The sequence below is a fragment of the Stylophora pistillata genome, chromosome 2 (genome assembly GCF_964205215.1).
Source record: "Stylophora pistillata chromosome 2, jaStyPist1.2, whole genome shotgun sequence".
In the NCBI taxonomy this organism is placed as follows: Eukaryota; Metazoa; Cnidaria; class Anthozoa; order Scleractinia; family Pocilloporidae; genus Stylophora; species Stylophora pistillata.
In genome coordinates, this window is record NC_142520.1 from 31,012,201 (window position 1) to 31,029,452 (window position 17,252).

The 17,252-nt window shown below is 40.3% G+C and overlaps 1 long non-coding RNA gene and 1 pseudogene across 2 annotated transcripts; one reads left to right on the forward strand and one right to left on the reverse strand.

The window, feature by feature from the left end:
- Positions 1 to 8,009: 8,009 nt before the first annotated feature.
- On the reverse strand, positions 8,010 to 10,175 carry LOC148738303 (uncharacterized). Its single transcript, XR_015997392.1, has 2 exons — positions 9,796 to 10,175; positions 8,010 to 9,182 (listed from the first exon to the last, which is right to left on the reverse strand). It is a non-coding gene; the product is annotated as an uncharacterized LOC148738303 (long non-coding RNA).
- A 4,758-nt stretch (positions 10,176 to 14,933) lies between these two features.
- On the forward strand, positions 14,934 to 16,928 carry LOC111345315 (uncharacterized; annotated as a pseudogene). The gene is made up of 4 exons (XR_015997337.1): positions 14,934 to 15,500; positions 15,603 to 15,766; positions 15,942 to 16,214; positions 16,451 to 16,928. The product of XR_015997337.1 is annotated as an uncharacterized LOC111345315 (transcript).
- The last annotated feature ends 324 nt before the right edge of the window (positions 16,929 to 17,252 follow it).

A 17,252-nucleotide genomic window follows, 5' to 3' on the forward strand; every position in this document is an offset into this window, starting at 1 on the left:
CGTCTCTGTTACTGTCTCTGTTTTGACATTGTCACTGTCCCTATCATGGTCACTGTTACCTTCAATCTCTCTGTCAATGTCAGTGTCTCAGTCACTGTCGCTGTCTCTGTCACCGATATTACCAACTGTCCTTGTCAGTATCTCTGTCACTGTCTCTTTCTTTGTCCTTGTCACTGACTCTTCTTGTCGCTGTAACTGTCAAAGTCACCGTCAGTCTTTGTCATTCACTAGTTGCCACTGCCACTGTAACATTTATTGCGTGTCACTATCAAGGTCACTGTAAATGTGACTTTCTTTTGCCTATTAGTGTCACAGTCACTCTCACTCTTACTGTTTTTGCCGATGTCACTCTCTCACTCTCTGTTTCTATCACTAGCAATATCAACGACATTGTCATACTCTCCTTGTCCGCCACTCACACTGTCAAAGTATGTCAATGTCACAAATTCTGTTAAAGTTTAGGTACTGTCCCTGTCTCTGTCAGTATTACTTCGTCACTCTCACTGTCACTGCTCTCTCTGTGTCTGGAGAGTTATCAGTGTCTCTGTCACAGGGACTGTCACTCTCTCAGTTAATTTTCAATGTCTCCGATTCTGTCATTGTCATTGTCACTTTCATTGTCACTGCACGTTCACTATCCTTGCCACTTGAGACGTATTGAACGAAGGAAAAGCTTTAATTCTATTTCGATTCACGAGCACATGGCATCGCTTCACAACCAGAGCAACAAACGTCGGGGGAGACTGGAACGAATACTGCCCAGTCTCTACAACTACACCACACCACTCACACTGTTGCTGTGACTGTCATTGCCTCTGTCGTTATCAGTTTCGCTAAATCTTTGTTGTCGCTGTCACTGTAATCTTTTACCATCTCTACTGTCACTCTCCTCCTAATTCTCTTTTTCTTATCCTCCCCGTCACTTCCTCTCTTGCTATCTCTGTCACCATCAGTGTCACTTTTGCTAGCAAAAGGACTCTGCCACTTTCACTCTCACTCTCTCTGTCACTGTTTCATTCACTCTGTCAAGGTCACTTTAAATGTCAGCTTCACTGTCACTTTCACTGTCACCGAGGGGTCGTTAGCACTCCAGTAAATCTGTAGCTGAACAACCAACCCCATTGTCAAGTGGCCCACGGCAAGATTTGCCCATAGAATTGTTAGGACAGTTACCATCAGGAATTTCTGTTCTACTTCAGCAGATACTATGAAGGGGAAATTTGTACGCTCCACGACGACAGAGACAATATAGAGTGCCTAGAGAGAACATTCATAAGCCATGGATTACCTATATTACTTAGAAGTGTCAATGGTCCACAAATTAGGGCGAGTGTGTTTAAGCAGATTCCGAAAAACCTTGGTATAGGAGGACCACACCGCAGGGGCTCTAAGCCAACGGCGAGGTTGAGAAGTAAAACAAATCCCTTTTCAAAAAGGTGAGGATAACTCAAGCTGAAGATAAAAATGGAAGTAGGAAATTCCAAGGTATGTGGTAGCCTTAAGGTCAGCCTCTCACGCCACCACAGGCATAAGTGCAGCTGAACTTCTTTCGGATGGACGATCTGCACTAAGTTACCAGACGTTAGAGAGGAGAGTACAGCAAATTGGATGTCAGACAGATTCTTAAACGAAGGCAAAAGGCAAACTGTATGTGGACAAGGGGAGGACTGTCGAAGACCGCAAGAATAAGTTGTAGACGCCATTTACCCTTAACTTTATGAGGTTGTGAAGAAAGCTGGGAACACTATCAGCTTTGACTCACGAGACAGTACTCAGCATATTCAAATATTAAAAAGTCCGAGGAAGCATGTCAAGAACTAGAGGAAACAGGGCAGCTGACTGATGTTAATATTTCAGTTGATCCGAAAGTGGAACAATAAAAGCCCAGTTATGTCAAGACCGACTTGAGTCAGGAGGCTGCCAGGAAGATTTAAGGAGTTTTTTATGACCTGAGCATTACTGATTAAGACTTGGTTTTGACCACGGGTGTCATCGCCAAGAATCCCGGCTGACTCGAGTGTCACAGCGAATGATTTTGATCTTTATTCTTTTATTTGGATAAAATTTGAACTTTCTATTACCTTAATGACAGGATAAATTAGGACTGAAATTTTTTTTTTGTTCTCTATGTTAGGGTATAGATTATTCATTGACTGCAAAAGGAGAGATGTAGGGTTTGTGAGGATGTAGGGTTTGGATGCAGCATCAATCAAATAATTAGGTGCGAAATGCATGTATGGACGGTGAGTATTAGAGCACACAGCGGATTTGATTGGAGTATGTGTTCTTTGTGTCCAATAATCTCATTCCGTCAGTTTGAATACGGCCTTGTAATACGATTTTTGGAGTGACTTTGTCACCTTGCTGTGCGAATAATTAATTGCGACGACTGCAGATCATTTGATTGGTGCAGAAATTTTTTCCATCTAACGAAGTTCTTTAGCAACAGGTTTAAGTTTTTGACCGTTAGATTCGAAAATCAGCGAGTAAATACTAACCAAATGAGCTAACCGCCCCCGTTTAGCTCAAATGGTTAGAGCGCCGGATTGCCGTGTTTTTGCGGGAGGTCGAGGGTTCGAGCCCTGGCCGGACCAATACTTATGGTCTTAAAAATAACTGAGGAGAATTTGCTACCCTTCTATAAAATCAAGAAATGGATAGATGTTCTAGTCTTCTCGAATAAGGACAAATAAACCGTAGGCCCCGTCTCCTGCAGGGTTAGGGGTAGGAGACGTTAATTTCCCACGCACGAGATTACTGTGTGGTGGATGTCTTTCCCAGGGGTGGGATGGGAGGGTGTTCACAGGGCCCCATTTAAACTAGCTATCTGCTAAACTGGGCTACCCTGAATAAATATTCGCACATACATACACACATACTGACATACATACATACATACATACATACATATATACATATATACTGACTTAAATCTAGATCTCGAAGATTTGCCTAGTGGGTGGGTTTTACTGAGTCGCAAATTTCATGGGGCCCCATTTAAACTAGCTATCTGCTAAACTGGGCTACCCTGTATAAATATTCGCACATACATACATACATACTGACTTAAATCTAGATCTCGAAGATTTGCCTATTGCCTGGGCTTCACTTAGTCGCAAATTTCAGTTGATACTATCCCTAAGTGCTGACTACAACCAAGCCACCGACTAAAAGCGGCATTTTCTCGACTATCAGCTTTCTCTTCGATCCATTCGCTTTCCCAAGTCTTTTTGTTCGTTTAGGAGTGGTAGTTCAGTGGATGGAACGCGTTACAGAGAAATTACTTACACTGAAACTTATGTCATGGTTTTTGCGCTTCGTCGATTACATTGTGAAGAAGAATGTTTCTCTTACATCACCAGGGAGAAGCGTCTTCGAAATGCGAAATTTATCAGAGACGATTGTGCTGCTGGTTCAACGCCAAACTTTTCCCTTCGCTCCGACGAAGGGCTAACGCTCGAAACGTCAGCTTTTGTATTCGTTACGGTGGCCAATTTACCATTTCAACTTTGTTGATATATCCAAATTTTTCCCCAAGAAACTGATTTCCTGAGTGACGGAAGTCAAGTAAAGGTTTACAGCAAACTTGCTTACCTCTCTCTTGTGCTAAGGAAAAGAAGTAGCCTTATGGAAGAATGAATCCTACACACCCAAATTCCACTTAAAACATCCACCAGATGATACTTCCAAAGGAACATTTTATTTCAACCTTAAGAGTGCGTCACTATCAAGAGACCTTATCCCGTGTCGGTTGCGAGCACGTATTCTCAGTTCTACGCAAGAGATTTTAAATACCAGAATCCAGACTTCTCATTCGACAAGTTCATGTAAAGAGAGCTCCTATGCAGCAGATAATGGAGGAGCTGCCAAAGAAACGTCTTATTTTGTTTGACCTACGTTCGCTTACATTGTAGTAGATTTCCTTGGCTCAATTTATATATAGCGAGAGCGGGGTGTGGATAAGGTGTATGTATCTTCCTCTCAAGAATGGGATCCAGACGAGTTGAATAAGCATCTTAAGAGAGGCGAGAGTTCGAACCCCCTGCGGCCAGCCACTTGAACAGACTTTGGGAAAGGCTTATTCGAAGCGTTCAAAAGACGATGAAAGCAATCCTTGGAAACCGGAAATACACTGGTTGGTTTGGAAACTTTTGCGAATAGTGTCTGCTGAAGTTGTAGCAATCCTTAACAGCCGTCCCCTTACTCCAAGCAGTAATAGGGACTTTAAGCAAACTACGAGGGCTACGGCAACGAGAACGTGGAAAAACTATGGATCTAATTGGCAGAACAATAGCCCAGCACGTGCGTTTTAAAACTTTGTACATTTCTTAGCCGTCCTTTGCAAAACAACAACTTGAAATCGCCAAAATTTGCGTCGTCTGCGAAGCGAAACCGCGGGGGCAGATTATTTTAATTTACAAGTGGAATTCAACGCTACTTTTATGCCTTATGTTGAGTTTGAGGTCTGGCGCCCTATGAGACGGTAAACACATGCAGCCACTTTTGAAATTCTAACTAAAAGTAGAAACTCATTTTTTAATCGAAGTCTTCCGTGGCGTTGCCGTCCTGACTGCTTAAAGTCCCTAGTGATCCAAATGACGGCGAGCCCGTTAGTCGGAAACTTCTTTTCCATAATGATGGACGAAATCTTGCCTGGCTCTGGGGCTGTTCGGACGCGAAGATCTTTACAGAGGGAAGCAATGGAAAAGGGTGGGATATGAAATTACATGTACATTCAAACACTGCAACAATTAACTACATAACTGGATATGCGAGAAATGCAGTTTAAAGACTAAAGATTTCATCCGGGTCGTGGTTAACAATCCCACGAAGATGATGAGTCCTTGGATCTTGATGTCAAGACCTTCCATGGACAGGATCACCGGGTTTGCACGAGGAAGGTAGGAGGTGACTGTGTTGACTTGTTGTCAAACCCGCAGACCCTTACGCCAGGAACTGCGTGATAGTATAAATCGAATTTTTCATATTGATTTTGTGAATGTTTAGTTAAATTCAGCCATGGCACACAGGATCGCGTGGCGAGTTTCCAACTGTTTTTTTTTTTCTTTAACACTTCCTACGTACCTCATACCAATTGATTTACGAGCATTTTTTTTCGGTTTTTCTTTAGTTTACTTAGATACGATTATTTTTGCACTTTATGTAAATTACGCTGGTACATGTTTTGCATGTCTCACGTCTTTCTAGCAGTGTATGTTTAAATGTTGGTTCTGTGCCATGTTCCGTTCGAATGTTTTGTGTTTCCAATACTTCTCTCGGTATTTAATTGTATTTGCATTGTATTTGCATTGTATTCAATTTCCCGTGTCTCTTTTTTCAGTATATTTTCTGAAAATCATTTCTACTTTTTAAGAATATAATTCTTCTTCACCCAATAAAAAGTGGCAAATTAACTAGGTGGGAAGCCCAGATGTTTTATCGAAGCTAGCTCAAGCTTTTTCATAAATATTTGGAAACGAAGTTCATTGCATTTTGTACACTCTTTTTGCAAACAATATGCAATGTTTTGGGACGCAAAATCAAGACTAAAAATATCAGCAATGACAAGATTCTAGAATGCGAAGGTCATCATTGTAAACGTTGTTTAGACAAGGCTGTGGATCATGGCCATAACCTAAGATCTTGTAAGACGAACCCAGCGCACATCAGAATACCTGCATCACGCACTATTAGGCACAAACAATCGTTTATTATTAGAGGTGCTAAACTTAAATTGACAGAACTTAATTGAGCATATATTTGTTGTGTTTTGAACTTTTTTAAATTTGAATTCTTGAATTTTGAAATTTTTTATTCGAATATTACCGTAATTCTTATCGCCAAAGGTAACAAATAAATGTATTAAAAAAAAACAAAACAAAAATGCGCAAACATAGAGAGGCTGGGTTCGACAACTGAAAGCTCATTTTCATACAAGATCTGTCAACTGAACTGGGTTTCTTTTTGAGATCTTAGATGTTTGAATGCGTGATTAACCCTCGTTGTGCTGAGTTTAAGCCACTCGAAACCGATTTCTCTGATGAAACAGTTCTTACCTTTAAAGCTATCAAATGACTCCTCTTGTATCTCAGATGCCAAGCCAAAGTCAATCAACTTCACTTCATCATTTGTTAAATCCAGCAAGATATTTTCAGGCTTGATATCGCGGAGTACAACACCTTTTTCTTCACATCTGATGTTAGCTTCCAAGATTTGAGTGATGTATCGTCTCACTTCTTTTTCTGACAGTGGGTTTCCTGCGGAGTTACGATCCTGAATGACGTCGAAAAAGTCTTTGCAGGATTCTGGTCGTTCCACGACAAAACAGTAATGTTCTTCTGTAAAGATGAGTTGGTAGATTTGGATGACGTTCGGGTGACGCACTCGACTCATCAGATAAGCCTCAGCCGGGATTTCTCTTCCTCTCAGCTATAACAAGGGACTGGAGAAAGGATAAGAGTTTCATTACAATTAATACTTGCTCTTATTAGCTTTCAGTTGCAAACCAAACGGCGACAAGGATTTGCTGATTATTTGGAGTAAGGAGCCACCCTTGAACAATAAGAACAATCCTAAGGGAATTTGGAGGACTATCAAGTCGCTCATCGGTGTCAATAAACAACAATCAATTCATCGTTTGAGAACCGATGGGCATAACATTATAAATAATAAAGAAATGGCTGAGGCATTTAATACTCACTTCTCAACAATTGCAGGCAAGCTGTGGAATTTGTTACCTGACATGCCGTTTGACACCGCTAAGCTGAGTAGTTACTCATGTAAGATCGCGGAAGGACGAAATCGTTATCTTCTCGATTCCATCAATAACAGAAAGAGATGTTGTTAGTTACCTCATAAAAATCGATTCTAACAATCTACTGGCATTGTCGATATCAGTTCTCGAATGCTCAAATTGGCTACTCCAGTTGTTGCACCCCCAGTTGCAAAGTTGATCAACCTTTCTTTTTTTTCAAACGTGTTTCCCAGTCGCTGGAAGGGCTGCCAAGGCGACACCGATCTTCAAGAGCGGAGACCCTACTGACGTTACAAACTATCGTCCAATATCTGTTTTTCCCATACTATCTAAGATTGCTGAGAGACATGTTCACAACGCACTTTACAGCTTTCTGTCCGAAAATGACTTAATTTATACTAGACAATCAGGCTGTCTTCCAAGACATAACACAAAAACTGCCTTAATCAAGGTCATCGACGATCTCCTATTCAACCTCGATAATGAATGTGTTAGTGGGATGGTCCTGATTGATTATCGTAAAGCGTTCGACATGATAGATCATACCCTGGTGTTAAAGAAATTTGAAGTTTATGGGCTTAGTACGGAAACCCTCCAATGGTTTACCTCTTATCTGAGAAATAGACGCCAACTTGTCAAATTGGGGGATAAACAATCTAATACGTATGATGCACGATCCTCGCAGTATAGAGCGCTATTTATGCAATAGCGAAAATCAGACCTGAAAAAATTCAGGCCTGTACGGGATTTGAACCACTGACCTCTGCGATACTAGTGCAGCGCTCTACCAATTGAGCTAACAAGCCAACTGGGAGCAGGCCATTAAGTTGATTCGAATCTAACGAATCCTGTACAGGCCTGATTTATTTCAGGTCTGATTTTCGCTATTGCATAAATAGCGCTCTCTACTGCGAGGATCGGGCATCATACGTATCTACAACCGCAGTTCAAAATATATGAACTTCATATATTCATTGTACCAAACAATCTAATGTTGCCAACGTTCCTCATGGCATTCCCCAGGGGTCAATACTCGGCCCCGTCATGCTTTATGTCAGCTCAATCTGGACTAGCTGTAACAAGGAGAGTCTAGGTCGTGTTTTAAAATCGCAGAAACGAGCAGCCAGGTTAATTTCTGATACTGACAACCAAGCGTCTAGTGTCAAGCTGTTCAATAGACTTCAGTGGCTCCCTTTTTATGAGGGATCTAAAATAGCTAAATGCTGCGTTGCGTACAAACGTATCAAGCGTGAAGTATCCTTATATACTGAAGGCTCTTTAATACTTAATAGTCAGCAACATAATCGTGCTACAAGATATAGCAACACTAATTTTATTTGCCTAAGATTTAATCGTATAGCTTTAGTCTAGAACTCAGGAATTCTGTATCATTAGATTCTTTTAAGAACAATTATAGAAACAACCTTCTTAATGTGCAACAGAAACTATATCATTTTATAGTCTAACATATGATTCATCATTTGCTCTCTAGTTACAATTTATTTTTACTCGTAATCCGTCTTCTTATTAGATATTCCTAGTTTTTATCGATAGTTATGTTAGAATTCAACATACATTGCCTGTTAGAATTTTTAAGATAGAGGGCCACAAGGTTATTAGTTACTTCAACTATTCCGTGCCACCCTCTCTAAATAAAGTGTATCATCATCAGCTGCTTACCAATCAATTTTGCGATCGTATTTTTCGACGGATGCAATGATGTCCATGACGGTCCACAGCCGACACCAATTTTTTACTCCTGATCAAGATAACTTAAATGTTTATTCATATGAGCACAAATTGATTGGTTAGGGGAAGAGAAATTCGCGCAAGATATAAACAGCTCTATAAAAACAAAACATCAGGCGATCGAGCATGCTTACTCCAGGTAGAGAGCATCCAAATGAGCAGGAGACAATTGCGCTAATTAGTGTGTGAACAGGAAACAATTGCGCTAATTAGTGTGTGAACAGGAAACAATCGCGTTAATCAGTGGGATCATGGCGTTCATTAGAATTTTTTGCACTACGTGATCCTTTTGAGCTACTTGCGATCGACCATTTTCGTATATATTAGTTATAGTTCAGTATTCTGTTCGTATTAAGTTTTCTTCTTTCCTCGGAGAGTGTGGTTCCCTTAAGGTTTGGTCTTGTAATCGAGTGAAATAGAATTAAATGTTTTTATGGTAAACACCATATGTGAAGTAAATAACTGCAATCCAATATTAAATCTGCTCAAACATTTCCAGTGAATCCCAACTTCCTTGCATCATGTACAGCGGAATGCAAAGTAATGGTAGGCATTCCGGACAAGTCAGCGTGTTAGTTTCACCTTTGAATTACAAAATTGAGTTCCGTAGCAGTAGTATCAATCTGTCGTCTTACGTCGCTCGTCCATTAACACAACAACACTTCGTCTTGTCCGAATACTGAAAATTGAAACGTTAATGATGTTGAACTTGCCAAACCAGCGGTGAAAAAAAAACAATGGTGATACTTAAACAAATGATCCTAAGAAAGCACAACAGGAGGGGTGATTACCGCCAAAATTAAGTTTGAAATTTTCTTATGCTGTTTGCCGATGCGGTTTTTAATATTCCGCAGGTGTTTGTGGTGTTCTCAATGATGTTCGCCAAAACTTCGATGCTATTATTCGTGTCCGTATGCTATTATGCGAAACTTAACTTCGATGCTATTATTTGTGTCCGAATGCTATTATTCGTGTCCGTATGGTGTTCTGCAAAACCTCGATGCTATTATTCGTGTTTCGAATTACGCTATGGTCTGGCGTGAGTGATAAATCAATTATGCATTTTCTTCCCGCGGAAAGAAAATTTAGGTTACTCTCGGAAAGCTGCAAGATGGCGGAAGTTGTGAATCGTCTTCGAGCATGGATTAATGCAATTTTGCAACAACTTGCCTCACCAAACTTAGCTTCTGACAGCCATGTCGAAACTCTGTATAACACAATTGTGAGGTTCGATGGAGTTCATGGAATTGACAACAATATTATTAACCATCTAAGAGAAGTGCGTGACTTACTCGGCTCCCATAATCGTTCTTTTTCATGATAAGCCCTTGCCTGTTACTGTCATTATTCTGTCAAAGAGAGTCACTATTTTGCTGACTAGAGCCACTGTTCATGGCTTACATTTTGTACTCCTTGCCGCATTGAAGATCCTTGATGTGGCTCATTTGAAGTGCCTGTAACCGGACCTTCGTTTGACTGTTCAAGTAAATTTTGCACAACACGAAGCAGGCTGACCACCCTCTCACAAGGCGTGCGAGACGAACTATTGCCTTCCGCCATCTTGCAGCTTTGCGAGAGAAGCATAAATCTTTTTTTCGCGGGAAGAAAATGCATAATTAATTTATCCCTCGCGCCATACAACAGCTGTCGAGCTCTCTGAAGACCCGTATTAAGACGAACATAATTCAAAACGGACAGAGCTGAATAACGTATACGCATGCGCTAGGTTTTGCCACGGAAACACGGATTTTGAGTCGTTGGCATGGTTGATTTCCTATTCTGTTACTTCGAGACGTCGTCTTCCTTGCCGCTTTTCTTTTACAGAACAACCTCCAAAAACTTGGTACACCTCCTAAAAGTTTTCAAAAATTAATTTTCTCCTTAAAACCTTTGGAAATAGGAAAGTGCCTTCGACGACTGACAGAGTTCCTCGGTTTTAAAAGTCAGCCCTTATTATTTTCTGCTAATTATTTCGCTAAATTTTAGACCTAGGACACTTGAACCCACGTTATTGACCGCATACCCTCTGACGTAGCATTTCATTATTCAGTTATTTCATAATTGGCCCAATTATGGCTCTTGTTCCAAACTTAATTTTGGCAGTAATCACCCCTCATAGCACAATCCTTTCAAAGAGTTAATTGAAAATTATTTACGGCGAGGGGAAAGAATTCGAAAACAATTGAAAAAATTTCCATACAAAACATTCACGTAACTAAGAATGCAAGAAACTCATTTATCCTCAGGAATACAGCTGCAACCCAGTGTAAGTGAAAAACCTAAATTAAAAATGTGTGACTAAAAAGTAAAGGAAAAAATCTTATTTCTAAGAGGTAGTGAGTAAACGAGGACCCCAAAACGAAGACCCCCTACCAAAACGAAGACCCCCTACCAAAACGAAGACCTCCTATCAAAACGAAGACCCCCTACCAAAACGAAGACCCCCCCCCCCCACCAAAACGAGGACCCCATTACCAAAACGAAGACTCATTACCAAAACAAAGACCCAAATTCGTTATGTTCATACACCGAATCGAAATATGGCGTCCAATTTTAACTGCCATTGTTCTGGACTTACTAGCCTCTCACACATGTGATAATCCTTTTGTGTTTTCCACGTGAAGACGAGGCTAGTAAGTCCAGAACAATGGTAATTCAAATAATTGGACGCCATATTTCAACAGGACTTACGCACGATGACGTCAAAACAATTTCTCGCAGCGTCAAACCGAGGCTTGGTGGTGATCGCTTCGCGTGTTTTGTTGGTGTTTAGAGAAATAATCAATTCCCCTCGTCTGTTTTTTTCACTCTTTGTTCGAAATGCCTCAATGGTGTAATGCCTAGGGCTGTACAATCTCTTCAGACATGAAAATCAAAGTCCTGGCATCGCTTACCGCAGGAGAACAAAGTACGTAAACACGTACGTAAACACAACGTCGGACGATTTGCCAGAAACATGTGATGGCTTTGAAATTTGACAGCATTGTCTGGATCAATAAGGTCCTTATCGAGAGCACTATTTATATAACTTTGAACTCTAAAAGGGACAGTTGATTTCTTTTAGTTTGATCATCCAACGTAAAATACCGGTATGCCGGGGAAATAAGCTATTCACGAGTATTTACCTTTCGACCGAGGATCGCTTCGTTCCGCTCAATTTTGATCCTTTCCTGCAGGAAAGCCATCTCTTTAACGCAGGAATAGTCAGTTGACTAGGAGTGTTCACTCTTAAGGAAGTTCCGTCGATATCATCCCCAGAAAGAGTATTTTTAGGCGAATTTCCTACAGCCATGTCCGATGTGACATATATTTTTCTCTGATATTCCCGCGAAACCATCACCACCAATGTTGTCACTTTCAAAGCCATCACATGTTTCTGGCAGATCTATGGTACATGGTGGCCTAGGAATGCCATAAGAAAATTGTGTAGTACCTTGTTAGTTTCCCGGTATTTATTATGTTATTTCATTTTATTTTTGAACTTTAAACGAAAAATAATTATATCGAGATACTTTAAATCAAAAAGTAAAACAGAAATTTTTAATAAATAGTTAAGGTGGCTCGATAGGCCAAAAAATCATAAAAACTTCATATTTTTGGAAATAAGTTTCTGGGCACCAACAGTCATTGTAGTTTCAAGAAAAGTAAGTCTTTTGTAATTTTTCCCATGGCTATTGTATGTTTTTCAACTGTTTTTGGATCTGTTTGAGCGGTTGCTATGGAAACCAGCATTGTTAACGCGTCGTTTTCCACCAAAAAAAGCCAATGATTTCAAAGAAATCTTCACAGGAGTGACCAGAATAGATTTCAGGGGCCTGGTAAATAGTTAGGCCCTAAATGAGGACATTGTGTGCTGATACATGACGTACTTGGCATGAGAAAAACGTGTTCGCTTGTTTACGATCTATCTACTGAGAGTTGAAGCGAATTATGCCTCCAAAAAGGAAATTTAGGAACGTTAGAAGAAAAAAAAGGAGGTTTACAGGCAACAAGTATACTAAGAAAAGAAATTCTGAAGAAATGGAAGGAACTGATGATCAGGAATCAGTGAAAGAAAGCGAGGAATCAGACATCACCGATATCGAAGATGAAAAGATTCCGAAAAACATCACACGGAATTCTGATCGTACTAAATCGATGCCTGCTACCCTGAGAAAGTTGGACGATAAGTCTAGCGATTCTGGAGACCCTGAAAACGATGAGGAGGAAAAGATGGCAAGTATAGAGGGTTTTCGTTTGATTGATATCTCTGTACTTGCTTCAGTCTTCGAGTCATTTTGGTGTCCGATGTGTAAATATGGCCACGTCACGTTCGAGGAGGATTGCAGCGCCAAGATGGGTTTTGCTACTCTTTTTGTGCTAAAATGCACATCCCAAAAGTGCAAATACTCGAAGAGGTTTTTTTCCTCTGCTAAAATCGAAGGGAGTCAGGCTTATGAAGTCAACCGAAGAGTTGTCCTTGCTACAAGGAACATTGGAATTGGACACCAGAGTCTTGTAAAATTCGCTGCGGTGATGAACATGCTACCGCCCATGAACGAGAACTCTTATCGAGATCATGTTGCCACAATTCGCAATTCTGCGGAGACTGTAGCCAAGGAGAGCATGCAAAATGCAGCTGAAGAGGCAAAAGAATTTTATGAGCCAGGAGAAGATGGGGTCTTTGACATTGGAGTGTCAGGGGATGGAACTTGGAGAAGAAGGGGGTACTCTTCAGCTTATGGGGTCGTCACTGCAATATCCACAGTTACTGGTAAAGTTCTCGATGTGGAAGTAATGTCCAAAGAGTGCAAGGAATGCATGGTTTGGAGAAGCAAAGAAGGAACTGTTGAGTTTCAGGAGTGGTGGGAAGGACACCAGCATCTTTGCCAGGCAAACTATTTTGGTTCTTCGGGGTCGATGGATGCTTCTGGAATGCTTGCCATATTTGAACGGTCTGTTCAAAACTACTCTGTTCGTTATACAGAATTTCTTGGGGATGGAGACAGTAAATCCCACAAACTTATTGTTGAAGAAGCCGTTTATGGGCCTGTTGAAGTAAGAAAATTGGAATGTGTGGGCCATGTCCAGAAACGTTTGGGGTCGCGACTTCACTCACTGAAGAAGAGAACTGGTCAGACACGTCTTCAAGATGGAAAGTCAATTGGCGGAAGGGGCAGGCTAACAGACAATGTCATTGATAAACTGCAAGTATATTATGGGAAAGCCATTAGGAACAATACTCATGATATCCAAGCTATGGAGAATGCTGTAATGGCAATTTGGCATCATACACAGTCAACTGATGATAGCCCAGATCACGACCTGTGCCCCCCTGGAGAGAGTTCATGGTGTGGCTTTCAAAGGGATGTTGCACAGGGGACCTCTGATTATAGACATAACCATCCCCTTCCAACGGCTGTGGCTAATGCCATCTATCCCACCTTTGAAGCCTTGAGTGAGCAAAGTCTGCTTGCACGCTGTCTACATGGTGGTACGCAAAACCAAAATGAGGCCATCAATGCCCTTATCTGGCAGCGCGCTACAAAGGAAACCCACTCTGGGCTAGCAGTGGTGGAACTTGCTACCTTCTTGGCAGTCTCACATTTTAACAATGGCACTATTTCTATCATTTTAGTTCTTCGAAACCTGGGAATTGACCCAGGATTTCATTGCATCAAAGCTTGCCGAAAGCAAGATCATAATCGAATTCGCCATTCTCGCCGTAAAAGCTCTGAGCAAGCCAAAAAAAGGAGAAAACAGATCAGAAACTTCAAAAAAGGTTACAGTGACACTTTAGAGGCAATAGAAGGACAACAGTATGGTGCTGGTGCCTTCTAACATTGTTTTCAACTCTTGACTGCTTGCCCAATGATCTTGTGAACTTTATTTGCTATTTTCTAATTTTCCGTATTTCAGAGGTTTTGAAACCTTGTGACAATAATATCTCAAAAAATATTTACGATAAGTAGATCAAATTTTCACAGCATCTCAAGTGTCAATAGCTGTGTGCAATGACCTATTTTTATAGTGTTTGGACTTCTCACTCATGGGTTATGCCTTGTAAATTGAAGTGTAGTCAGGGTTATTTTTTGGTCTTTCTTTGTTGAGAGCTAATTCATGAATGCAACATAGTACTTACCTCAAAGTAGGTCATTGCACAGCTGTGATACAGTACAACAAGCACCTGAAGTTTTAGCTCTATAGCATAAAGCAGAGTAGAGATATCTTTGCCAAAAAACATACCTATTTTTGTCTCTCGGAATTGGGTGTGGCTAGAATAAATGGTGTGGCTCCTCTGAATTTTATGGAATGCTCTCCTAACTTAGTGGAAAGTAATGGGTAAGACCTATTTAAGTTTGTGGCACAAGTATAATGATATGATTTAAAGTTTAAGTGTTGGTAAAATTGTTGCCAAAATGAGCATTTTTAGACTATCGAGCCACCTTAAATGAAACGAAAATAATCTTATCTTAGCCTAGCAGCTAGCAGGGCCATAAGGTTTTTCTTAAAAAAAAAAAAAGAATTCGGTCGTGGCCTATCGATGCCATAGCCCACAATGCACTTGGGTCATGATGTTTCCTGCCAAGATGGCGGGAAATCAAATCAGAAATGGCGACTGGATGTAAAATCAAACGCTTAAAGGTGATTTATCAAAGTACGTCCGGCAAAACTGAAAAAAAGGGAGATTTTAGACTTCATAGAATCGAAATACCCAATGTATGCATGGAGTAAGCGAACTTTAGCACGCAGGCTGCAGTACTTTGACATTAAGTTCACGGATTATGAAGTGGATATTGAAGATGTGAAAGAAGCTGTGAGACGCGAACTGGATGGTCCGGCACAGCTGATTGGCTATCGTTCCATGCAACAAAAGGTACGCGAGATTCACGGGCTAAATGTGCCCCGTGATGTTGTTTACGCTGTAATGAAAGAAGTTTCCCCGGAAGGGCTTCAAGCAAGAGGAGGTGTGGGAAAAACAAAGCGGCACCGGAGAACCAATACTTTTGTTACTGGTGTAAGTAGGCTTTTATCCGTTTTTTACTTGAAATGACGCCGCGTTGAAATAGCTATTAGGAGTAGTTATAACGCTACTTTCTTTATTTTCTGGATTCGAAAGGGAGCAGACTGCACTATGTCTTTAGATGGCCATGACAAGCTTTGCGGATACCAGAAGGCGATGTTTCCTTTGTTTATCTACGGTGCACAAGACACGTACAGTGCCAGGATAAATTTCTTAAGAATTTGGACTTCAAACAACAACTCTAAAATTATAGGAAAATTGTACCTGGATTACGAATGCCCCTGGGTCTCCGAGGATGGGGAGGGACTTGAAGTACTTGAATTAACCCAAACCCAGGAATCACAGTTTATTTTTAGATATCATGACCCAAAAATACAAAGGATATTAAGTTAAGGTATGCTGACATCTTTTACAACCATTTTAATTTAAATCCAGTTTTTATGTTTTGATTTCAACAGTATTGCCATTAACAATCCGGATAGACAGAGGTTCAGAAACTGGGATTATGGCAACAATGCACACTTTTCTCCGTGCGCAATATGATGATCAAGACGATCCAGTTGATAGTGTACTCTATGGCCCTTCGACCCAAAATAGAATAGAACGGCGGTGGCGTGAGTTGCTAGATAAAGTGGAGAGGTTTTTCAAAAGTCCGTTGTCGTCTCTAGTTGAAAATGGAGATTATGACCCAAGTGATCAAACAGACAGGTATAGTTTCGACTCAGTTATGAGTAAATACAAACAATATTCTTATGTTTTGGGATTGAAAACTTTTGTTTTGTAGACAATTTTGCATTTTTTCACAATCTGTTTGGCTACAAAATAATTAATAGGTGCAGTGTTTCTTTCAGAGGTCATAAAAAGGATGTTCTTGTGTTAAAGTCTTTTCAGAATAATAAATGACTTGCACCTATCAAAGTGAGTTTTTGCTGTTTACTCTGAAGGAACCTACTTGCATATGTGTACATTCCTGTGCTACAGAAAGAACTAGATACCTTTAGAGTATCAATCAACATGCAATACGCATGTAACAATCATTGCACGTGTAAACAGAAGGCTAAAGAACTTCCTGATGGAGTACCAGAGCACATTTACATGTATCCGCAAAATTATGGAGGGGAAAAATGTGGCCTCACAGTAACCGAACAACAACTCCAGGAAACAGCAGAGCTCTCAGGTGTGTTGGAAGGGACAAGTGACTATTTGGAGGCTGGGTTAAGAAGAGAATGTGAAAGACACATCCCAGACACAAATGATGTTGAACAGTGCACAGGCAGCGAATGCTTATTTATTTTTAAAGAATAATTTTGATGTAAACAGGGTGTAACAGTGACTCCTATTTTTTTTCGGTTAACACTATGTATAAATTTTAATTTTATATCTGCTGACAATAAAAAAAAAAAAAAAAAATTTTTACCCATATTTGAGAACTATGCAAATTTTAAGTAACAGGAACTGCTGTTTACAATTCTCAAATTCCTTTCCTGGGAAAGAATTCTTTAATGCATTGCAGCCTGAATTGACATTGATAGGATGGATAACTATATAAATACATAAACAGTCAAAACATAATTGATTAAGTCAATTTTAATTACTATTTACTGAAATATGAGCCATGCAAATCACAGAGAAAAAACCTCGAACTCAAGTCAGCTGATAGGCAAATGAACACAACATGCTGACAATAAGTACTGTGAACTTCTCTCCTGAGCCATAGGGTTCTGCATTAATGCTTCACCTTGAACA